Raw genomic sequence first — 27,171 nt, 5'->3', positions numbered from 1 at the left:
CACCAACCCACAGAGCAGGACACACCCTCGACCCCATCTTCATGGCAGGACACAGCGTCAAATTCAGTCACACAACGCAGCCGCCATGGACCGACCAAAACTGCATACACTTCGCCATCAACAAACCCAAGGCACCCAAACCAGCCCCACGCCCACCACGAAGGAACTGGAGCAAGGTTACTGACAGGAAACTTAACTCCACCCTCACCCGAGACAACCACACCTGGGCACCTGACGCAAATGATGCGGCCAGAGAACTCCACACCTGGATCTCCTACTGCACAGACAAGCTTGCCCTGAAATGCAACTCTGACATACAATGCCCCAGGAAAGTTGCCTGGTTCAACACCACTGTCCAAAAAATAGATGCACCTGTAGACGCCTGGAGAAGAACTGGGGAAACACCAAGACAACCGAAAACCACACCACCTACAAGGATGCCATGACGGACTACCACAACCAGATCAGAGCCACCAAGAGGAACTTCATCCACAAAAAAGATCCTGGCCAACTCCACCAACTCCAAGGAACTTTTCAGTGTCATTCAAGAATTCATCAACCCACGCAATGAAGCCACAGACATCACCCCATCCCAAAACCTCTGCGACAAGCTTGGAATCTATTTCCACCTCAAGCTCAAAAACCTCAACGACAACTTTATCGACCATCCACCAGGTGCTACTGATGCCCCCGCCCCCAGAAACACCAGCCAGTCCACCATCTCCAACTGAACACCGATCATGTCTGAAAACACAGACTTGACCAGGTAAAGCACCCACTTGGGGGCCCCCACTGCCCCCTGCCCCCTCACATCTACCACAGAGCAGCGGCTGCCATCGCACCCGAACTACAATGCACCATCAACACCACCCTCAAAACAAGCATCTTCCCAGACGACTGGAAGCGCGCAGAAGTCAAACCACTTTTCAAGAAGCCCACAGCTGACCTCACCAACCTCAAGAACGATCGGCCCATCTCGCTCCTCCCCTTTGCAGCCAAAGTTGCAGAGAAAACAGTCAACAGGAAACTGACATGATTCATTGAAGAAAGCGCCATCCTCGACCTGTCCCAATCCAGATTCGGAAGCAACCACAGCACAGAAACCGCCTTACTCGCCACTACAGATGACATCCGCACCCTCTTGAACCAAGGCCACTCCGCAGCCCTCATACTACTCCACCTATCAGCAGCCTTCAACACCGTCTCCCACCACACACAAGTCGCCAGACTACACAACACAGGCATACAAGGAACAGCCCTTGACTGGATCTGATCATTCCTCACCGGAAGAAGCCAAAGGATCAGACTCCCACCCTTCCTCTCCAAACCCACAAAAATCACTTGCAGAGTCCCACAGGGTTCATCACTGAGCCCCACCCTTTTCAACATCTACATGGCCCCCCTCGCAGCCATCATCTGACAACACGGCCTCAACATTGTATCCTATGCCAATGACACCCAGCTCATCCTCTCCCTCACCAAAGACCCTGCCACTGCCAAACTCAACATCCTGAAAGGAATGCAAGACATCACAGTCTGGATGACGAACAGCTGCCTGAAGCTCAATGCTGAGAAGACAGAAGTCCTTGGTACCACCCCTTCTGCATGGGACACCACCTGGTGGGCGACTGCCCTCGGAAGCCCACCTACCCCCTCTGACCACACCAAGAACATGGGCATCGTACTCGACTCATCACTCACCATGAACCAAGATGGTCAACACCGTCACCTCCAGCTGCTTCAACACCCTCCGCATCCTCCGTACAACTTTCAAGTGGATCCCCCCTGAGTCAAGGAAGAAAGTCACCCACACACTCATCACCAGTAGACTGGATAATGGAAATGCACTCTATGCTGGCATCAACAAGTCCCACTCTGCAAACTCCAGACAATACAGAACACCACCGCCAGACTCGTCCTTGGCATCCCCCAACATGAACACATCAGCCAACACCTACAAGTCTCCACTGGCTCCCTGTGGAGAAAAGAGTCACTTTCAAAAGTCTCACACCTACAAATGCCTACACAACAACAGAACAAAATACCTCAATGACAGAATCAACTTCACATAACCAACAGAAACCTCCAATCTTCCAACTTCGCACTGCCCGAAACTCCATGCCTCCACAGAGCCAGAGCAGGCGGAAGATCCTTCTCTCAAATTGCAGCCAATACCTGGAACGAGCTACCGGCAGACATCAGACGCGTCCCCTCCTTGAACACCTTTAGGAAGACCCTCAAGACCTGGCTCTTCGGCTAAATGGATCTGCGAACCTTGAGCTTTGAGACCCTCATGGGTGAGCAGCGCGCTTACAATTCCCTGATTGATTGATTGAATGCTGTGAAGGCAATGGTGGAATATTTGTATTTAATTCTGTGACACTTGAGTTGACACTGAAATACTATGCTGTATGGCATCTTCACCCACAACAAACATCCACTGAAATTAACTTGTAGCATATTTGTGAAAGAATATTGCTACAGAAAGACCGTGCAAATATTTATTGGACTTTCACAAAACCTTTTTAAAACCTGCTGTTTTGAATTTGCATCTAGCCCTGGTGTCTGCATAGCTCTGGGAAACCACACCGGGGCAGCTATAAACTCTATAAATCAATCATAATACAAAAAAAATTGAAATGATATGTGGGTAACTGCTATCCCCATATCTACAATTGGAATCTATTATCCATTACACATTCCTTAAGAAAACACAACATATCTGTATGGAAATATTACATCGCTACTCGCTTATCTGTAATAAAATAGGGATATCACTGAGCCACCAATCATAAGCACTGCAGCATTTTAGGATTCTTCCTACTCTCCCCTCTTCCACCTCAGCCTCAGTCATATGAAATGTCAGCAAAAGATTCTACAAAGTAGCGCATGTGTGCCATGTTGCACTGCCTCTTATTTGTGGAGCTGCAGTACCACAGTATTTAACTGCTCTCAACATTCAGCCATTGATATTACTCCCAACGAGAGAGAGAAGTCTTTTGGTTAACTGCAAAGTAGTCTCAGCAGTTTTTTTGACTGCAGAACCTTCTGCTGTCTTCGAACAGACTTAGAATATGTGGGCAGAAAAGGCCAAAAAACTCCCACTTCCTTCTTCTCTATGGAGCTCTTGTGTTTCTTATAACCACCGCCCCATCCAATACCTCAAAAATATGGAAAAATGTAATGGTAGCCTATGATATGTGACATCCTAATTGCAAAAATGTATTTGGACCCCACTTCCACCTCTTCACTCACCATGAGGTGGCCTAATCAAAGCTGTGGTGCTGCATTTCAGTCCTGTGAAGCCACCCAGCAGCTGCATCCATCAGTCACTGGTATCACAACTGGTGTCCCAGTGATGATAGAAGGCCTAGAACACAATAGCTTGTCTCAAGGAGAACCCACTGTGCCAGATCACTGACATATCAATCACAACAATATTGTTATACAGAAATAAAGTGTCAAAAATATTGCTTATAAAAATATTACTTCCCTATACTTATATTGGTAAGTACAAAAGTATTGAAAACAAAATATGGTTTCATTCTAATATTGCTAAAAAATGCACACAAATATAGTTGTGTAATGTATATATATGTGTGTGTGTGTGTGTGTGTGTGTATATATATATATAGTTTAAAATAGTACATTTTAAAGCTTGTGATATATTACATTAACATGATACATACAACATAAACAAAATAACAAATCAAATTCAAAATATGACATAAATTAACTAATTAAATAAAAATAAAAAATGCATTCATTAATATTATATATATATATTTTTTTTTTTATTTATTTATTTATTTTAGGATTAACACAGTGCTATCCATGCCGAGATAGAAATGGACAAAGTCTTTTGCCATTTCTACAGCAAAGTAATATTGTGCCTGGAGTGATAAATGGCTTTTGCCATTTTACAGCTCGGCAAGGTAGGCACTGTGCTAGTCGTATGCTTAAATATTTTGCTGTAGAAATGACAAAAGACTCTGGCCATTTCTATCTTGGCGTGGATAGTACTGTGCTAATCCTACGCCTAAAGACTTTAATAGAAAAGCAGATATTTGAGGTGAGCAGATCTAGAGTGTCGCTGGTGTTCAGAGTGCTTCATACAGGAGCTGCTTTCCACCTAAACTTGAGAACTACCCAGGGTTCTCTGCTTCTTTTTTGCATAATTTATTCGTCACTCTATGCCTGAAAGGGTATTTTATAGAACTGACAATGTACAAACAGATCCTGATCTAGCGACTCCAATCAGGTTAAGCAAAATTGACATTCATCAAAAAGGAGCAGGACTGAGTCCATTTAAAAGCAAATCTTCTTATATACCACTGATGCCCAGAGATAGTATCGATGTTTTTCATGACTGTGTAACCAATGATATCAAGAAGTTATACCATAGTACCAGAAGCAAGAAAAGTAAGAAATTTTCAAATATCAAACGAGAATATTTGAATTTGATGAAGAAATTGAGTGACAACCATGAAATTGTTATAAAAAAACTCTGACAAAGGGGGGAATTTAGTAATTTGGCCAAAGAAAGACTACATAGTAGAGGCCAATAGACAGTTAAATGATAACATGTGTTATGTTAAATCGACTCACAAGGAATATGCTAATGCCAAAACAACTTTGAATAAACTGCTTGGACAATCGCGTAGAGAGGGATTAATCTCTTTTGAGGAATACAAATTTTTGAACGTTGAATATCCTGTTCTTCCCTCTCTATACCTAATCCCAAAAGTGCACAAAGGAGTAAGCCCGATTCCGGGCCGTCCCATTATATCAGCTATCAAAAACATGGGTGAAAAAGTTGGTGAATATATCGATTTTTTTCTTACAAGATATAGTCAATCAGTTACCTAGTTTTGTAAAAGACACTAGCGATTTTTTAACTAAAATCAAAAACCTAAAATGTAGTCCTAATATGTTGCTAATCGCACTTGATGAGTCACTCTACACCAGTATTGACCACACTCAAGGATTAGCAGCTGTTCAACACTTTTTGGCCAAACGACCCATTATTTACTATGAACATAACAAAGTCATTCTAAACTTGATCGAATGGTGTTTGCATAACAACTTTTTTCTTTTTGGCAAGGATATCTTTAAGCAGTTGTGGGGAGTTGTGATGGGGGCCTGTTTCTCCCCCAGCTACGCGTGCTTACACGTTGGCTGGTGGGAGGAACAGGTCCTCGCGATTAAACACAACAAATGGGTGCACAAACACATTAGATGTTATTTAAGATATATCGATGATATTTCCATCCTGTGGGATGGAAGTACTGACAAAGCACTCGATTTCATTAAAGAGATAAACATCAATTCCTTAAATCTAAACTTTACTGCTCATATCCATGCCACACAAATGCAATTTTTGGATGTAGAGATGTATGTACTAAATTTCTCCATCCAAACTACACAACACAGAAAACCCACCGAGGGAAATACTACTTTACACGCGAGTAGTATGCACCCTAGGCATACTATCTCTAGTATCCCGTATGGTGAGATTTTAAGACTCAAAAGGATATGAAGCACCAATACTGATTTTGAATCTTGCCTTAAAGATATGGTTGTTCGCTTCAAATCACAAGGTTATACTGATGCCATATTAAAATTTGCTATTGATAAGTCTAAACTTATAACTAGAGAAAGCCTATATAAGCACAATGATCAGGAAAGTGACACTCTGGCTATTTCTGTCAAACCAACCCCCAATGCCAACTGTTGACGTTTGATAACCACTTTTAGCAAAGAAGAAAGACAACTCAAAGCCATTATGAAGAAAAATTGGCCCATAATATTAAGTGATACCATTCTAGGTCCCAAGTTCCATCAGTCTCCTGTTATCACTTTTAGAAGGGCAAAAAATATGGGATCTGCCTTGGACAAGGCTGCCCCTGAACTTAAGCGAAATACCTTATGGCTTCAGCCTGCTAAAGGGTTTCAAAAATGCTTAAGCTGTCGAGCCTGCAAATTCGGGCTAAATGCCACACGGTACTCGACCCCCTTTTGCCCAGATGGTAAACCAATCACTGGCAGTTACAACTGCAAAACCGATCATGCTGGATATGTCCTGACCTGCACCTGCGGATTAAACTACGTTGGTAGTATCAGGCTGCAGGTGCATCTCAGGATATTGCAGCATTTGAGGGCTATCATCCATAGCGACCCGGCCTATCCGGTTGCCCGCCATTTTAAGACTGTCCACAACAAAGATGTGGCATGTCTCAAATACTTTGTGGTGGGAGCTATCCCTCAACTCAGAAGAGGTGGTGACCGAGAACTTATGCTCAGACAGTTGGAAACTAAAATGATTTTAGAATTTGACAGTAGATGCCCTAATGGATTAAACAACACAGAAGAAATGCATCACTTCATATGATTAAACTGCATATAATCCATTACTTCCAGATCCATAGTTTCTCTTTATACATGTGCTTTCTCGTAATTTATCTATTGTTTATAACAACCAGGCACTCAATAGTTAGGATCCCTATTATTGAGTGCAACATCACCATCAGTTGTTATTGAATATATATTTTCGTAGTTGAAGTTGGCGTTTTCCTATCTTTGATAAATTTGATACTATGCTGTAAATATATGTATATATGATGATACAGTTTTTAACTTTATCTTAATATATTCTATTTTTCTTCTTCATTTTCAGATAATTTGGTACCATCTTTTCAATTCAAAATGTCTACTATTTTTCTATATACATTTTATATACATTTTTAGATATTTGTATATTTATTTATAAATGTATGATGATCTCTCTTTTTTCATGTTCATGTATGGTTCAGCACATACATAGTTGATGACCATTTTCGATATATACACGCACATGTTTTTACTGCTTTTAAGGTTGTTGTAGTAGATTTAATGTAACTATCTCAGGGATCTGAGTATATACAGTTGCAGATAATTAATTACTTCTTCACCTTGCAGTATGCACTTTTTGCTTCATTTGCACAATTTTTACACAGTCTTATATGCACTTTATTTCAATTGCTGCTTTTCTATTTTCGCACTAATCACTTTATAGACATACCAATGCTGAATTTCTTATGTAATAGCTTGTGTTATATATTATATATGTATTTATACAGATAAATAATTGTTTCTTAAATATTTGAGCTATATTTACGAAGCCAATTGGGATTTATCCCGTTGTTTATTGCAAAATTATGCTTCACAGATAGTAAGAAAGAGAAAAGCAAATATTTCTTTTATGTCTATGACCATGTAATTTATGATGTCATCACTAGAGGTGTGTTCACTTTCAAAGCATATAAAAAAAGCAATTGTTTCTACTAGAATTACAGTGTGAACAAGGGCGAGTTGGCCCGAAACGCGTAGCTGTTCTCTGTGAAATAAAAACTACCATCTTGCTGTACCTGGCTGGTCCGTCTCCTTCGTTGCTGGCGCGGCACGCTGAGCTGAGTTGTAAGGAGCTGATTCTTCATATATATATATATATATATATATATATATATATATATATATATATATATATATATATATATATATATATTCACAGAAAAAACCATAGGTTATAGACCATATATAGTTAGGAATTAGCATTTACAAAACCTTGAAAATTCACTGAAAAAACCATAGGTTATAGACCATATATAGTTAGGAATTAGCATTTAGAAAACCTTATTTTACTCACACAAAACCATTGAAATTCCATATATAGTTAGTTGCACTAACTATATATCGCGCACCCGCAATCCACTGCTGATGATGTCACATATTACATCATTCATGACATGGTCAGTGACATCACTGATGACATCACTGATGACATCTCAAATGACATCACTGATGACATCACTGATGACATCTCATTTGACATCATTCTTGTGCTAATACGATAAACCTCTTCAGACTCTAATATAACCTTAGATACACTCAGTGTATACAGACACTCACACACTGTCACTCATCCATGGAGTTACTCACACACCTAGTCAGTCATGCAAAGAAACAATCTCACCTCCATTTCCTCAACTATACAGTTATACACACCTTACTTATTCAAACATATACTAACACATATTTACTCTCTTATACAATCCCTGATACAAGTTCACAATGATCCATACAGCCACTCACACATTCAGTGGCTCTCATGCACAGTTATTTATATATGCCAACTCTCACATGTACTGTGTTTTACATATGTACTTACTATGACATGTAGCATTGAGATATCCATTCACTCATCAATACACTCATGCACACAGTCAACCGCCCATGTAGCTTTTTCCACATGCACTCTTGAACTCATACACCTAGTGAATCAACTGCTCACATATCTATGCACAGAGTCACACACCTCCCAGCCACCCCCACACAAACTCAATCTCCCATAGAAATACTTGGGCAACCAATTAATAACACATATAGCCTCTCGTATAGCTAATGATCAACACATGCAGCAGTTTACATCACAACAGACATAATGATGCACAAATTAAGACAGTTTAGTCACTAACCCATGCATTCAGTGAGACACATTTAATCACTCACTCATACAGTCAGTCACGCACCTACTAAATCCTTCATCCAGACACTTATACATCCACTCATTCTTCAATATCTAAGACATATTTTAACTTTACAGAAACATACAGTCACTGGATGTTGTCATCAGTGATGTCATTTGAGATGTCATCAGTGATGTCATCAGTGATGTCACTGACCATGTCATGAATGATGTAATATGTGACATCATCAGCAGTGGATTGCGGGTGCGCGATATATAGTTAGTGCAACTAACTATATATGGAATTTCAATGGTTTTGTGTGAGTAAAATAAGGTTTTCTAAATGCTAATTCCTAACTATATATGGTCTATAACCTATGGTTTTTTCAGTGAATTTTCAAGGTTTTGTAAATGCTAATTCCTAACTATATATGGTCTATAACCTATGGTTTTTTCTGTGAATTTCATTGGTTTTTTAACAGCTAATATCTGTAGCTGTAAAATGTATTCTTCTTTAAATCCAAAAATATATTTTATATGTTTATGAATAATTTTTTTTTTAAATATTTTTTTTCTTCGTTCCCGCTTCGCGAATCGGGAAGCTTCCCGTTAGCTGACCTTGATGCCGCGAAATAGACCGCGAGCCGGTAAACGTTTCTTTACCGCAAGTGCCGCGTTAGAAAACAACATCGTGACGCCTCCCGTCCGCATGACGTTTCACGTTGTCGCGTGATACGTCATATGACGTGCTACGTTAGCGAACTGGTACGCGAAGCGAGTCGCAAAGCGCAGGTTTCTGGAAGCAAACCGGGAGGCCCTGCAAAGCGCTTAACGTAAACACAGCAAGTCATGTGACTTGGTAATAACACTTTTCATTGGTTCATTTCACTTTTGGTTTCCTAATGATGTAAGACTAGGTCATATAATCTAAAATGAACACTTTTGATTGGTTGAGAACTCTTGTTTTTCCCAAATGATGAAAATCCCTCCTTCTTTCCTCACTCTGACTTTCATCATTGTGAGAGAAAGACCCTTTGTGATCACTGAGCAATGGCTTCTTTAGTAGCTTCAGCTGGTGCTTCCCCACCACCTCCACCACATCCAAGGAAGAGTGGACCACCTGCTCAAGTTGTAATTCAACAAGAAGAAGAAGAAGAGGAACAGGAGGACGAGCACGAAGAGAGGCAGTTTTTGCCTGAGCAGCCCAAGACGTCTCACCGGAAAGAAAACTTCATTTGGCAATTTTTTAAAATTCCCAAAGGTCAGAAAAAAGTAAATGCAAGATACGTAACTTGCCTTATATGTCAAGATAGACTGTCCAGAGGGACCGACAAAAAATACAGTTTCGGAAACTACACAATGCATCGCCATATGACTAGGTGGCATCCTAACAACTACAGTGCTGCACAGTTTCGGAACGACCTAGATAATCTCCCTATTATGGCCAGAAGATCTGTTGTACCGGAAGTAACGGGACCAGAGGGCAGGTAGATGGTGCCAAATATACAAATGAGATTTGGTGAAGTAAAACACACCTGCGTATTTTGCGATGGATTCATTTCCTACGGAGAAAGAAGCATCACTCTGATCAACAGAGCTATTGACTATCATATGCAAGTTTGTCCGAAACGCCCAAAATAATAAATACTTCTTTTTTTTGTTTTGTTGCTCCTGTTGAGCCCTTTACAATGAATCGTTTTCATTGCCCCCTCCAAGAAAAACCCAAAAAAATATAAAACTGTTCCGAAAAATTCAAAAACAGTAAAAAAATGTTCAGAAAAATAAAAAAAAAAGTTCTTTTCAGAACTACCTCCCCGTTATTAAAAAATTGGTACAATATTTGGAACTGTGCCAACCTCTATTTCTCTTAGTTCGCTTCCTAGTTCGCTCGCTGGTACGCGAACTGGAAGCGAACCAAAAACAGTAAGTATAAGGGAAGGAAACACACACTTATGTTAAAAGAAAGACAGCTATAGGGGAGTAAACTAGAGATACCATTACCCATAATCCACTGCTGATGATGTCACATATTACATCATTCATGACATGCTCAGTGACATCATCAGCAGAGGATTGCGGGTTTTTTGGCAACATGCCTTATCCACGGTTTAATAACGCTGCCTTTTGCTTTATATAAGTTTTCAAATTGTATGAAATATATACCAATAGGTCGTTATGAACCTTTAGGTAGTGCTTTTGTTCATGAGGTCTGGTCGCTTCCATACACATACAGATGTTTCAAAGATGATCAAGAAGTTTATCTGAATGGAGAGGAATGCACTGAGACGCCAGATCATTCACTAATGTGTAGGCACATACAGTTACACGATTCATGCAACAAACACCGACCAAATATGGCTTGCGTGTTGCAAGGCACGCCAGTTCCTGCTATCATCCCCACGTTCAAGTTGTTGGAAAATGGTAGTTATTTGATGCTCAATAATGAAGATTGTTCTGAGTTAATTAAAAGTATTCCTTTTATCGTAACAGTAAGTGAACGGGTTATTTGCTGCAGAAATGTTCTATTTCCTCCCACACATGAACATAGGGAGTTTTAAATCTGGCCACAAATACCAACCTTGGGACACGTTTCAACGGCATGGCAAGAATAAGAGCTCTTTTGTCTCAGAGAGAGGTGGCCTTGAGTTCGGCCCGTGAAACTTTCGTACTTCACATAGCGAACACCCGTACACAGGTTTGCCTTTCAATTTCAGCAACATGTTTCCGACTATCTTTAACGCATCCTCCACAAAATCCCTGGCACACTTTTTTAAAGTTGTTACCAGTGGTCTCGTGACTTCATTTGAGAAAATCTTTGGAGTCATCCCTGCTCCCTTTCATTGTATTTTCTGCACTCTGGTTCGTGGATTGGCATTTTTACTTGCATTACCAGCGGACGCTCTTGTGCTTTTTTACATTTTTAAATATGGATGTCCCTCCTATGCAACCTCCGACCCTGCAGCTGCTGACACTGTTCCGCAATCGCATGCTAGAATATTATGGCACAATGCCGTTGGCGATATTAAGCACGGCATATGGATTATCTTTTCGGTTCTCCTACTTCACCTGTGTCCAGCCTGTATTTCACTGCCTGACCTGTGATTTCGATTGGGCCATTGATTTGTGTCTCTGCGGACCGGTTTCTCCTGACGTCGACTTTAATCAGCTGATGACTCCTATCATTACTCACGAGTTGATTTGTCCTGGCGAAAGGATTATGGCTGTGGCATTGATGCATGGACTACTTGGTCCCTGGAATTTACTGGCGGCAGCACAGTCTTTCTTGGAACAGAGCTTTCTTGAAAACCCACCGAGCTGTCCTCTGATGGTGATAGAGGATCCGGTGCTGGGAGAGCACGTATGTTCTTTTCCGCTTTTAAATTGGATGGCTGAACTGTTTTCGGATGAAGACGGTGACTTCCTATTGGAGACTGTTGCAGCTTATTTTGCATACACAGTTATGTCATAGACCTTTTTCATGTTTGATATGCTGAGTACTAGCATTTCATTGACAATTCATTGACTTATTTGTCAAGTTTTTATTATTTACCTTGCCTATTGGCTTAAGACTCGATAAAGTACTTGGCTGTTTTATTTTTCTTTAGCATTGAATTTTCCTAGTTTTTAATGCTTTACCTTGCGGACCGTCCACATATAAACTTGCAATCTGCTCTCATGAGATGGCACTTCTATTATCTTATTCAGTTTGTTTCCGGATCATGAGGAGGTGTCATCTAGGTCCTGGATATCTTTACACCGTGTTAAGTTAGCATGGGCTCATTACCGATTTAAACGCCATTTTTCCTTTTTTGCAACTTCTGCACACGACACTTAGTTGTTGCTTTAGCTTTCCACCTAGTAGTTCATCGTGGTTTACATGAGAATAATATGTTATTGGTCTACTATCTGCTTTACTTGTTAAACTATATCTGTACAGCGAGTGCTAAAGTTTCAAGAACAACACGATACAGAATTGTTATGAGGTCTGATCTCCACGACTTCATACTCATAACATAAGTGCAACTTCTGCCAATTCTGGGCATGAGGCGGGTTTTATATTGCTTTGCCGAACACACATACACAACAGTTGATGCGGTTCACATGAAGAGAGAGCTGGTGTATGCTGATGTGATTCCTTCAAATCTAAGACACTAAAGTATGGGCACGCCCTAAACCAACACAAAGAGACCTTCTTAGCAAATAATATAATATGTGTATTAGGGAGGGTGAGATATAAGCAGCCGCGGGCCGTGGAGGGAGTTACGATGGGGCAGGGAGGCGGGGAGGGGGAGAAGCAGGGTGGAGCCCTCTCTACCTTGCCCCTCCCCCTCCCCGCCTCCCTGCCCCACCGTAACTCCCTCCACGGCCCGCGGCTGCTTATAAGTGTTGCTAACTCTTATTCATTTACAGCATGTTAACATACTATCACCATTCACTTTTTATGTACTAGTAACTATGCTGGTAATTTTGCTACTGATAATATGTGTACTTTTATTATCTAAGGTACTACGCCTGAGAAGACGGCATTAGTAAATAAACATTTCAAATACACATCTGTTCTTCTTAACTCCATGTTCTGGTTTCTAAGAAATCTATAACGACCGACTGTTCATGAGTTCCACGTATCCTGAGGTACTATAAGTTCATATTCTGGATTGTCTAAACATTGAGAGTTTGTTATATCCAATGTGACACTGTACCTAGCTTGCTAAATAGTTTTTGATTACTAACGTGAGTTTTGGGACACCCTAATTCGCCGAGGTTCCAATCCTCTGTCCACAGTTCTGTGTGAGAACAGAAACCCTGCGACAGGGGCACCCCCGACCCTTGCTGGAGCTTCATCACACTTGCGATACAACTCCAGCAATGCGCCACCTTTACGGCACAGATACATCACGCATCTGTGCTGTTTTTGCCCCATGATGCGCCGCATTGTAAATGCAGCACACCATAGGTGACGGAACAGCGGCACAGAATGACTAACACATCCCTGGTGATGCGCCAGTCATCATAAATGTATCCCTATGCTTCTTATCTTGTTAGAGATGAACCGCCATATGTATCATCAAAGTTATTTGCATTTCCTAAATAGCGAACTTTAAGGAATAAATAGCGATTCTTTACCATTCCTAGTTTGCGATGAGCTATTTGCTAATTAGCCGAATGTAGCCCAATGAAGCCCAATGTAGCCCAATGTAGCCCAAAGATGGCCGCCAGACACACAAAAAAACAAATGTAGCCCAAATATCAGCCAGATGTAGCCCAACTATAGCCCAGTGACAGAATGACCAATCAGCTTCGCAAACCTCCGTTACGCGAAGCGGAGCGCTGTTACAGATATATATCTTTTTTTGAACGTTAATTTCTCAAAATCCACTGGAGCACATATATTGAGACCTAGCAAAGGCACATCGGGCTACCAGTCCCTAATATTTTGCCAAGTTTCGTGCAAATCCATTCAGCCGTTCAATTATTATTTTTATTATTTTTTTTTGCCCCGCGGGGCCCTTTTAAAACCTCCACATCAAACCTAGGGGGTCAGCGAGGATCTACTATGCCCCCTTATAGTTATTTCCCCCTTTGTTTTGACCTCCTCTTGTCTCTCGATCCTACCGAGAGACAAGATGGCGGCCGCTACGGACTGTTTGGAATGTTGACAGACGCCGGAGAACCAATCAGCTTCGCTTCACAAAGCTCCGTTGCGCGAAAAGTCCGCGAACCAGAGCGCTGCCTGGTCCGCGCTTACAGATATATATCTTTTTTTAAACGTTAATTTCTCAAAATCCACTGGAGCACATATATTGAGACCTACAAAAGGCACATCGGGCTACCAGTCCCTACAATTTTGCCAAGTTTCGTGCAAATCCATTCAGCCGTTCGGGCTAAAAGTGAGGCCAACCGCCCTATGGAAAACTCAATGTTAAAAACACGTTTTGGGACCCCCCTTTTTTCTCGGCCCCCACTGGACGAACCCCCCCCAAATTTTCAAGGGCTGCTCAGAAACAAAATGTGCCATTTTCCTGAAAATTTCAGCCAATTCCGTCCACAAACGCCAAAGTTATTAGACATAGAATTTTCAAAAAACCCATAGAGAAAAAATCCTAACTATATATACCTACTGGCGACCGCCAGTAGGTAATATATATATATATATCTTTCCTTTCTTTCCTTTTAACTTTATCCTCCTTTCCCCCCCCCTTTTTTTTAATTTACTTTGCTTAATCTTTTCTGTTTCATATAGAAGATAAGAATGTCGGGGTATTTATTTAATCCTGCTTGACAGAGATAGGACGTATTACGGCTGTCGTCTATCTATTTTCTCCTAGACTCTTAAGTTAACATGAAGTAAAGATATATGAGTCTGGTTAGCCATCAAATGAATATACAATTTTCTGTGCAATTTTATGTGTGTATATATATGTATATATTCATTAGTGCATCTGCTCTTTTGGTTTTCATGCTGATATAAGCTTCCTTCTTATAGCGACAGACTAATAATGAAAGGACCTATGCCGATCCACGGCTAGATGTTGTCACATTATATAATTTGTATAATTATTAATTTTTGTATTTACCACTTGTTTTCCTAACCGATACACGGTTTGATTTCTTTATTGGAAGGGTAATTGTATGTGTTAATGTGCACATCTTATCCACTACAAGATGGTGCCTATATTAGACCTAGGGTTTGTCCTTCACCTATGTCTGTCACCATGAGGGAGCTTTCAAATCAAATCATGTGCCTAGTGTCATTGACACTGACGAAGGCTGACGCCGAAACGCGTTTGTTGTTTACTTTTCATTTAAATAAACAAGACCGCTGCTAATTTCATCACCCCCGGAGTGCTGTCGTTCCTTTGAGGGAAGGGACCTTTTGAGCGTTATATATATATATAGATATATATAGATATATATATATCTATATATATATATATATATATATATATTACCTACTGGCGGTCGCCAGTAGGTATATATAGTTAGGATCGATTTCCATAGGGAAATCGCAACATTCTATTTGGAATAACTTTGGCGCCGGTTGAGCAATCTGGCTGAAATTTTCAGCAACTTTGCTTGCGGCTCTCTGCTCCTTCCCTGAAAGTTTGGGGGGGATTCGTCAAGCGGGGGCTCAGATAAAAGGGGGGTCCCAAAACATGTTTTCCCCATGTTAATTTCCATAGGGCGGTCTGTCGCAGTTTTAGCTCGAACGGCTGAATGGATTTGCACCAAACTTGGCAAAATTGTAGGGACTGGTAGCCCGATGTGCCTTTGCTATGTCTCAAGATATGTGCTCCAGTGGATTTTGAGTAATTTAGGTTTAAAAAAATGTATATATCTGTAAGCGCGCCCCGGTACGCGTACCGGGGAGCGCTCCGGGCGCGCCACGCGACTTGCGCACGGCAAGCTGATTGGTTCTTGGGTGTCTGTAAACATTCGAAACAGTCAGCAGCGGCCACCATCTTGTGTCTCAGTAGGATTGAGATACAAGAGGTGGCAAAAATCAAAGGGGGAAATGAGCAAAAGGGGGCAGGGTACACCCCCCCTGACCCCCTAGGTTTGATGTGGGGGTCATAAAAGGGTCCCGTGGGACAATTCTTTTTTTTTTTTTTCGATTTTCGCGGGGGGAGCGCCCAGTACGCGCACCGGGGAGCGTACCATGGAGCGTACTTAGGTGAAAAATAGTGAAAATAATAGTGTAAAATAATCATTTTGAGTGATTACAGGTAGGGTAGCTCTGAAAAGAGCTTTTGGGTTCTGTGGCTGTTTTAGGTACCTATAAGTGTGTCCCACACACACCCACATGCACACAACCCCACACCCACACACCCACACACTCCCCACACACACTTCACACATGCACACTTCCACCCACAGTCAAACACCCCACACCCCCACATCGACACCTTACACATCCACACCCACACCCACTTCCCACACACCCACACTCAAACACACACCTCACCCCCCTTCCACCACACACACACACACACATGCACATACACACAAATATCTCACAGACACACCCCACACATCCCACACACACATCTCCCCCCCACACACACAGAGACAACTCACAGACACATCCACACATCTCATACATACATACACATCCTACACACATACCTCCCACACACACCCCACACACACCTCACACACCCACACTCCCACCTACACTCAAACACCCCGCACACTCACAACCACACACACACCTTACATACCAATATCCCCACCCACATCCATATACCCCACACACCTATACACCTCATCCCCCCTAGACACACACATACACACCTCACAGACACCCCCTGCACATTATTTAAAATTATTATTTAAAATCTTATATAGCGCGCAGTTACCCTTGGGCATCCCAGCGCTTTTCCAGACAACATCGATGGTCCTGGGGGACAGAATTAACGCACTAAACGGGGAACAAAAAGGTTTTAAGACCTTTGCGGAAACGCAGTGTGCAAGACTCGGCGCGTAGTTTTAGAGGAAGCGAGTTCCAAATCTTTGCTGTATTAAATGAGAATCTTCTCCCACCCGTACGGGCCTTTTTGACTCTAGGGACTAGCAAGAGATGTTTCCGATCAGATCGCAGCGTTCTGCTTGCTTTATATGGAATAACTAGGTTTTTTAGAATGAGAGGACCTTTCCCTGAGAGGATTTTATGGGCAGTGCAAAGTGCCTTAAAAGTCACTCTCTCCCGTACTGGGAGCCAATGCAGCGCCTTCAATGCCGGTTTCGCTGATTGCGTCCTCGGGATATCCATAAGCAGCCTTGCCGCTGCATTTTGGACCTGCTGAAGGGTCTTGAAGGTGGATTCAGGGGCGCCCAAAAAAATGGCGTTACTATAGTCAAGTCTAGATGTTATAAGACCCTGAATCAACAGCTTCCTCGATGTTAGCGGTAGGAGAGGGAACATTTTTCGAGCCGACCGAAGCAGGGCATAGCACACTCCTGCGGTTTTCTTGGCTTGGGTGTGGAAGGACAAGTCTGGTTCTAGCCAGACTCCCAGGCTCTTAATTGCTTCTTTGGGGGCTGGGAGGACACCCATGCATCTCGGCCAGTGAATCGAAGGGAAAAGGGGAGTTTTACTCCCCAGCAGCAATATTTCCGTTTTCGACCCGTTCAGTTTAAGGGAGGATTCTTCCATCCAAGTATGAACATCCGACAGGCAGGAGTTCAAAGTGTCGGGGTTGTCGGCCAGGTGGGATAAAGACACCACCAGCTGCGTATCGTCAGCATAGCTGACGATTTTGATGTCATATGGGGACACTACATCCTCCAGGGGGGCCATGTAAACATTAAATAATGTAGGGCTCAAAGAAGAGCCCTGTGGCACTCCACACTGGAGGGAAATTGACTTGGAGCTCTCACAGCCATCCCGAACCTGGTAAGATCGTCCGGAAAGGAAAGATCTCAGCCACTGCAGGGCCACCCCTGACACCCCTACCTCAGCCAGCCGCCGAATCAACACCTGATGGTTCACGGTGTCAAACGCCGCACTGAGGTCCAGGAGGATCACTGCCACTGACCCTCCTGAATCCAGAATCCGTCTAGTTTCATCGACGACCGCCAAAAGGGCAGTGTCGGTGCCCTGACCTGGGCGAAAGCCGGTCTGCGAAGCCCGGAGGAGTCCATTCGACTCCAAGAAGGCTGACAGTTGCTTGTTGACCAGCCGTTCCGCGATTTTGCCGAGGCCCGGCAGCAGCGAGATGGGCCTAAAGTTCGACAGGTCCGTGGGGTCCAGATTAGGCTTTTTTAAAAGAGCCTTCACAACAGCAGTTTTCCAAGTAGGTGGCACCACACCCTGGACAAAAGAAGCGTTCATTAGGTCCGTCACGGGAGCCACAATAGATGCGGTTACCTGTTTGAGGAACCTCATGGGAACCGGGTCCATGGGGGAACCACTTTTAACCGATGCTAAGGTTTTGGCTACCTCGCTCGCAGATACTGGGCCGAAGGAATCAAGATGGAAAGCTGTCTCTCCGACCTGAATTCCCAAAATCTGCTTCCCATTATCCTGAAACAGCATAGGCTGGGGTAGGGAGTTTAAGATCTTCTCAATTTTTGTGTGGAAGAACTCAGCAAGCTCCGTGCATTTTTGTTTGTCATAAGTGGCAGCCGGCTCAGGAACTTTAAGTAGTTCTTTAACCACTTTGAAACTCTCCCTTGAAGAACTAGAGGCAGATTTAATACGATCTTCAAAGAATCGGGCTTTCGCCTGTCGAAGAGCGGACTTATAGCCCCTCATTGCAGCCCGATAATCTTCTCTCCTCGATAATTCCCATTTCTTCCTCCATAACCTCTCCATCCTTTTACATCCCTTCCTGAGTGTGCGAAGTTCTACAGAGTACCACGGAGCAGAACCTACTCTTTTCTCCCTCTTTTGAACTCTCTTTTTAGGAATACGAGCGTCCAACGAAGCAGATAACCAATTGTTAATATTGGCGTCAGCCTTAACTGGGTCCGACTCAGAAGGGGGGGCATGTCTTCCAGCTTGGCGGTCCAGTTGTTAACCGTGAGTCTAGACCAGGCTCTGTCCACTAGAAAGGCCTGCTTGGCACTTGTAGGCGGAGGATCAATTTGCCAAAGTGCTGATACCATGAAGTGGTCTGACCATGGAAGGGGAAGGGCCGGCCTAGCTGTAAAGCGGGGAATGTTGGAGAACATCGGGTCGAGTAGGTGTCCCTTTTCGTGAGTGGCCCCGGAATTAATTAGGCCCAGCTCGCACTCTTTAAAATCGCCCTGGAGATCCTGAGCTGCTTGGTCAGTGGGATCGTTGAAGTGAAGGTTGAGATCACCTAATACCATGAAATTAGCCGTAGATGCGGCCAGGGTCGTCACTGATTCCACAAGGGAGCTCACAAAATTACCCAGAGCGCCCGGGGGCCGATAAATCAGTAATCCTGATATCGAAACTGTAGGGGATATCCGGAAAGCGAAGTGGCAGCTCTCACAATCCGAGAGTGAGCCATTCTGCGCCCTGCATACAGACAGGTTCCTGTATACAATAGCGAGGCCGCCCCCTCGCCCCTCTGGTCTATCCAAATGATAGATAAGGTAGCCCGGCGGAAGAGCCTCCACAATATCCGCATCGGAACTGGGAGTAATCCAAGTTTCCGTTAAAAACAGAAGATCTAAAGCAGAGTCTTGAATGAGTAGATTAACTTCTGCCGAGTGACGTGGAAGGGATCTACAATTCAGTAGACCTACAACCAAGTTGTTCTTACCTTTACTAGTGAGATTGTTCATCCCTACCCCACCGACTGAGGGGGGAGAAGGGCGTTGAATAGGGGAGTCATCGCTGTCGGTAATTATCTGACGAAGAGCCAAGAGTTCCTCGTGCTCATAAGAGCGCCTCGTGGGATAACACGTCCCCCACACACACCTCCCCCACGTCTACACATGGGGAAAACTAAGTGAAATACTAAAATAATAATTTCTCCCCACACACAGTTCACACATGCACACTTCCACCCACACTGAAACACCCTACACCCCCACATCGACACCTTAGATATCCACACCCACACCCACATCCCACACACCCACACTCAAACACACACCTCACCCCCCTTCCACCACACACACACACACATGCACATACACAAAAATATCTCACAGACATACCCCACACATCCCACACACACATCTCCCCCCCACACACACAGAGACAACTCACAGACACATCTACACATCTCACACATACATACACATCCTACACATATACCTCCCACATCCACACATACCCCACACACACCTCACACACCCACACTCCCACCTACACTCAAACACCCCACACAGTCACACCCACACACACACCTTACATACCCATATCCCCACCCACATCCATATACCCCACACACCTATACACCTCATCCCCCCTAGACACACACACACACACATACACACCTCACAGACACCCCCCGCACATCCCCCCCACACACCTCCCCCACGTCTACACATGGGGAAAACTAAGTGAAACACTAAAATAATAATTTAAAGTGCTTAGAGGTAGGGTATCTCTGAATAGAGTTATTGTGTTGTTTGGGTGTTTTAAGTACCAACATGTAGGTACCAATGCTGAGTCTTAAAGTCAATGTACACCGTTTCCTCTGTAGATAATTTGCATTTTGTTACAGAAGTTATTGTGGTATATGGAATCTATACCATAGTCTGTCAGGGAAGCAGAAACAACATGGAGGCAGGAGATGAAAAAGAGATGTCAAATACACATTGGAGATCATATAGTGGGAGAAAGGAAGTAACTATGAGCAAAATTACTATGTAACACAAATACGTTGCACAGTATACTATAAGTCTGACTTTATATTATAATCAATTTGGTACTAGTTTATGAATTACATATAATAATGAATAATGCCTCGAACTATTTTTGATTATTAAATATAAATTTATTTTTCTGATTCTTTTTCAAAATTTAATAGAACGTCTAACATTTGACTGTCCGAAATGTTCTCTTGTTGAGTGAACATAACTTCCAACATTTGAATGTCAGAAACGTCCTCATATTGAATGAACAAATCCACAGATTCTACACATTGTAGAAGTTCATGGTCCCGTGATTCATCCATGAATTCCAAGTCTCCTTCCATTTTTGCGCTAAAATTTACATTAAAAAATCAGTAGAAATATGGCACTGTTGGGTTTAAGTTCAGACAGGTAGTTTTGATTTTTTAATAGTGAAGTTTAACTTTGGGCAATGTATGGTAACAGGCAGGAAGTAGAAATATTAAAAAGTGCCTGTGAAGAAGCGTAAGTAAATTCATAATTATAGCAGAGAAGCCTAAATCAATTTATAAATATAATAGTGGAGCCTATCTCTATCTATAACTATAGCAGAGGGACAGTAAATAACTATCAGAAAACGTTTTTAAAAAATAACTTAAAGTGCCCCTTACAAATTATCAACTTACTTTACAGAGAGGTGAAGAAGACAAAATGCGAAAATCCTTTCAAGATGTAACTCAGGTAGTTGTAGTCAAAATGGCCGTGTTTCCCTCTCATTTTTCATTTATATTCATGTACATAACCAATCAAATGTCAGGAAAAAAAATAGAAAATGAAAGTAACATTTTAATTGGTTGTCAATTCTAACACTTCAGATGTGTTTTTGTTATGTAATTTACCTCAGGATATTTAGACAGGGCTACAGGCCAAATGGCTGAATGGAATTCCACCAAATTTGGGAAAATGGTAGGGACTGGTATGTAGTATTGCCTATTCTATATTTGGTGAACTTTTCTACAGAGGTTTTTATGTAAATTAAGTTTTAAAAAATTTTGGGAGCGCTCACCGGTGTGCGCCCCGGTACGCGTACCGGCAGCGCTACGGGAGTCCTCCATTTTGTGTTTCGGTACATTTCAGACAGAAAATGGAGGACAAACAACGTTGGGAATGGGTATAAGGGGGCATCGTAGGCACTGCTTGACCCTCTAGGTTTTCTGAGGGGGTCTTAGGAGGCCGAAATAGGCAAACAAGAAAAACAAAGTTTTTATTTTTCGCGGGGGGAGCGCCCGGTACGCGCACCGGGAAGCGTACCGGGGAGCGTACTATAGTAAAAAATAGTGAAAAAAGTTAGAAAAAGATAATCATTTGGAGTGATCAGAGATAGGGTAGCCCTGAAAAGGGCTTTTGGGTTCTGTGGCTGATTTAGGTACCTACAAGTAGGTACCAATGCACAGTCTTAAATTCAGGAGGAATATTCTATTCCCTTCATCTGAGAAGTGCACACCATCTTCTCTGTAAATATCTTGCATGTTGTAACGCAAGTTGTTGTTGTATATTGAACCCATTCCATAGTCTCTCATGTAAGCAGAAACAGATTTATTCACATGTTTCCGTGCTTTTTCAAATTGTGGACAAAATTGGTTGGACCACTTCCAATTCTGCCGTTGGCATATATTGGAATATAATAATAATAATAATAAAGACATTTATAGAGCACCTGTTACGCCATCTCGGCGTGTCCCCGCGCTAAAAAAAGAAAGAATAAGAGCTCACCAGAGGAGAGGAAAGTGCGAGGCAGAGGGCATAAAAATTAAACTATAAGGAGAACAGATGGGTTTTCAGTTGACGTCGGAAAATAGTTTCCGAAGGCTCAAGGCGGAGACTGATGGGAAGTTTGTTCCATTCTATGGCAGCCGCCACTCTAAAGGACCGACCTCCCATTTTTTCTCTCCTGTAGCGGTGGGTCACGAGCTTGCCCATGCCGCCCGATCTCAGCGATCTGCGAGGTTCATACCAGGTAACCAGGCCTGTCAGATAGCCGGGAGCTTTGTGCCAAAGGATCTGATGACATATTAGGAGGGCTTTGTACATAATTCTTTTTTTCACTGGGGGCCAGTGGAGGGCCATCAGGGCGGTTCTAGAGTTGGCTCTTCTAGAGAGTCTCAGCACTAGGCGGGCTGCGGCATTTTGCCGCCCGATCTCAGCGATCTGCGAGATTCATACCAGGTAACCAGGCCTGTCAGATAGCCGGGAGCTTTGTGCCAAAGGATCCGATGACATATTAGGAGGGCTTTGTACATAATTCTTTTTTTCACTGGGAGCCAGTGGAGGGCCATCAGGGTGGTTCTAGAGTTGGCTCTTCTAGGGAGTCTCAGCACTAGGCGGGCTGCGGCATTTTGCAGTATCTGGAGTCGTCCTATGCTTTTACTAGAAGCTCCCAGGAAGAGAACATTCCCGTAGTCGAGGCGTGACGTAATCAATGCCTGGGTCATAGTGCGCCGAGCTTCCAAAGGAAGGAGGTCCAGGGTTTTATTAAGAGTCCTTAGGACTCCAAAGCACTTGCCTGCTAATCGGTTGATGTGTGTTTCATAAGAGAGTTTGGGGTCCATCCATATCCCCAAATTCTTCGCTTCAGGGCTTGATGTAGGCATAGCGCCTAAGCAGCTAGGCCACCAGTCACATGTCCAGAGCCGTTGGTCCCCACCAACTACCAAGACTTCTGTCTTGGAGCCGTTCAATTTTAGGCAGTGATTATCCATCCAAGTGGCCAATGCTTGCATACAGGCTCGGAAATTATTGGCTCCAGCAGCAGGAGTTTGGGAAAGGGTGAGTAAGAGTTGTGTATCGTCGGCGTAGGAGACAATCTCTACGCCGAACGATTGGACTAGCTCTGCCAGGGGGGCCATATATAAGTTAAAAAGGGTAGGACTTAGAGCAGAGCCCTGTGGTACCCCCTGCTCCAATGCTCTCTCCTCAGACTGAAACGAGCCCCGTTGAACCTGAAAGCTTCTGCCCGTCAGAAACGATTTAAGCCAACCAAGTGCTCTATCAGTTACACCTCCTCTGTTCAGACACTGTAGCAAGGTGATATGTGCTACAGTGTCGAACGCTGCACTGAGGTCAAGCATGACCAGTGCCATGGTAAGGCCTGCATCAGCTCCTTGACGTAGAGTTTCGGTAGCTCGTAATAAGGCCGTCTCAGTAGAGAAGCCTCCACGGAACCCCGATTGGGATGGGTGAAGGAGATTGTTCTTCTCCGCAAATTCAATCGTTGCACATTTGCAATTTTCTCTGCAATTTTTGCGGTGTAAGGTAGCAGAGATATAGGTCATAAGTTCTCCAGGACATCATGGCTTACATTAGGTTTTTTTCTAATGGGTAACACAATTGCCTTTTTCCAGTTTATCGCAGGGTTTGGGAGTCAAAGGATGTCATAAGGACATGGCGGATGTAAGGTTCTAAGACCGTTATGCTAGCGCCCAGGACCCGTGGAGGGGCGGGATCTCGAGGAGAGCCAGATTTTATACTAGTACAGATCATTTCAAGTTCTTTACTGGGTGGTACGGTAAAAGACTCTAACCTCGGTTTTGCATTTAACAGGGCCTCTTCCTTCAGTTCTATGAAGGTTTCTCCATCCGCAGGACATTTGGAGAAAGAGCTGTATATTTTATTAACCTTATTGGCAAAATATTCTGCCACCTTATTACATTCCATAACTGAGTCAGTTTCCGGAGCATTGGAGAGTGCGACAATTGAGATTTCTTTATAGATTTCGAAGAGTTCTTTGGATGAGCAGTCCGCCTTACTAATTCTATTTCCATAATAGGTGGCTTTAGCCGCTCTGACCTGTTTTTGGTAACTTCTCTGGGCTATTCTGTATTGAAGTTTAGTGCATTCGTTCTTGTCCTTGCGCCAAAGTCTTTCTAGCTTTTTGCATTCTGATCTGATTGACTGCAGATCTGTATAATACCAAGGGGCCGATTTCCTAGCTCTGTTCCTCTGTTTGGCCGTGGCTAGAGGGGCTACCTTGTTCAAGGCATCAAGGATCCGGGTGTCTAGATTTTGATTTGCACTTTCACTATCTGTGCCTCCCGGCATTCCACCTAAACGTAACATCTCACTAAAGATGGGTTGAGAATTTTTTTTCCATTTCCGGTAAGGGTAGCTATTATTGCCATTCAACTGGGGGGTAGGCTTACTTAAAGTGCAGATTTCAAAAGGGACTAGGAAATGGTCTGTCCAGGGAAGTGGGTGGGGAGTACTCATGTTTAGGCCCTCCCAGTTGGCAAACACCGGGTCCAATAAATGGCCATGGGTATGTGTGGGTGTTTGATTGATTAGTTCCAAATTCGCATTTCGTAATTCCTGCCTCATCTCCGTGGCTTCCTTTAGCTGGGTATCATCAAAGTGAATATTAAGATCACCCAAAAGGAGAACCTTCCTATGTCTAAGTGCTAGGTGATCAAGGTGTTCTTGCAAACTCGGCCTAAAATTTCCCAGGGTCCCAGGAGGTCTGTAAAGGAGGACACCCGAGATATGATCCTGAGGGCCAAGTTTCAGTGCGAATTTGCCAGCTTCGCAGTTCTCTAGTCCAAGAGGTTCGAGGGAGCATACCAGGGGGGCCTTACTGATCATTGCAATCCCACCCCCGCGACCAGACGGTCGATCCACCCTGGCTATGCTATAGCCGGGTGGAAGGGATTCGATAATCTCGGGGTCGGAGTCTACCCCCAGCCATGTCTCCGTCAGAAAGAGTATATCGAGGCCCTCATCTAAGAGCAGGTCCCAAATTAGTAGGGCGTGTCTCGGGAGGGAACGACAATTTAACAGGCCTCCTCTGAGGCTCCTAGTCCGTTCTTTGTTGCCTATCTGTTTACAGGTTTTAAATGTACAATGTCGGCATTTGTCAGAGGTTATAACCTCGATTATGTGCTTGCAACACTCGTTTATCGGCGGGCATAGGTTCCATGAGGCCTGTCTGTTATTAGTTAGCCGGTCTGTAGAAGAAAGGGCAGGGGTTTTGGCCCTGGACCGCGCCCGACCATGGACGGGCGCAGACGGGCTTGCCTTAGGCGCGCCTTCGGCACGCAGACGGCGCGCCCGCTGCGCTCGTCCGCTGCGTGACCGAAAAATGCACATATTTTATGTTGTTCGGGGCTAAGGATAGAGGGGCGTGGCCAAAAAGGGGCATGGCCTCCGCTCGTGGTGGGAGGGCACGAGGGGAGTATGTGCCCAGCGTGCAGCGTCAGCCCTGGCTCCGCTGCGTGCACCAACAAGGCAGTTTGTGGAAAAAGTGCCATCAATTGCTCAAAGGTGTCCTTTACAAGCATTTCCAGACCTACCCCAGTCAAAGTGCCCAAGTCATTTCCTCCACAGTGCACAATTAACTGGTCAGGGTGTGGCAAATGCAAAAAGGTTTTCACCAATGGAATCAATTGGTGACATTTTAATCCTCTGTGGCCAATCCATTTTATGTTCACGTTTGATAAATCAAGGTTGTGTAAATTTTTGGTACTAGCATACCTTTGAGCCCAGTGGATATAGCTATATCCAATAATCCAGATAGAATACATGGTCAGAGGAGATTCTGGTGCAGTTAGATGAAGTGTGGAAAAGAAATGGCAGTTGGAATAATAGGAGTTTGCAAAAAAAACCTGTGGAGTTTCAGTGCTCTTGAATCACAAGCAATGATTGGTAGAATGAGATAGGTGAAAACTGAAAGTTAGGGTGCATGGTTGTGTTCTGTGTAAGAAGTAATTTGAATGGTTAAAAAAAAGTTATTTAAAGAAACCTTACACCAGATAAGCTGGTGTATTTGCAGGTCAAACATCCTTGCAGAGGTGATTTGCAACATTGTAGAATAAACTTTTAACCCTGGGAGCTCAGTGAGGAGGGAGTTGCTATGGTAACAGGTAGAAAGGGCTGAGGGGGGGAAGGGTGTTGGTTTGAAAATAGAGAGGGAAGAGTTTTAATTGGTTAACAAAAAGGGATATCTGTGTAGAATTAGAGGTTTTCTGTGCCTTTATGGTTTGCAGTGCCTGGAAAACATACCTTTTGCTCTGCTAAAGAAATATTGGTGTGTGTATCTGACACTGTTGTGAATCTCCTAAAGCATTTGTAAAGGTGAGTTATGATTCATTTAATATACATAGAGACTTGTATACTCTACGGAGAAGATTTGGAAGGAAATTGTGGTCTTTACATGTTGCTTTGTGTCATGCTTTTTGATAATGCTTGGTAAAAAGTTTTTACTGCATAGAGTAATTGTATTTTGTAAAATTGTGAATTTTTAGTCGTGACATGGAATGCTTCTACGTAGGACCTGTGCTGTGTTTTGTAAATGTGATGTAAAAAACGATTTTGGGGGGAAAAAATAGTTTTTACATTTTTTAAAAGGAATAAAGAATGTGTGC

The sequence above is a fragment of the Lissotriton helveticus genome, chromosome 4_1, assembly GCF_964261635.1.
Source record: "Lissotriton helveticus chromosome 4_1, aLisHel1.1, whole genome shotgun sequence".
NCBI classification, from domain to species: domain Eukaryota; kingdom Metazoa; phylum Chordata; class Amphibia; order Caudata; family Salamandridae; genus Lissotriton; species Lissotriton helveticus.
Note: the sequence above shows the minus strand (reverse complement) of the source record.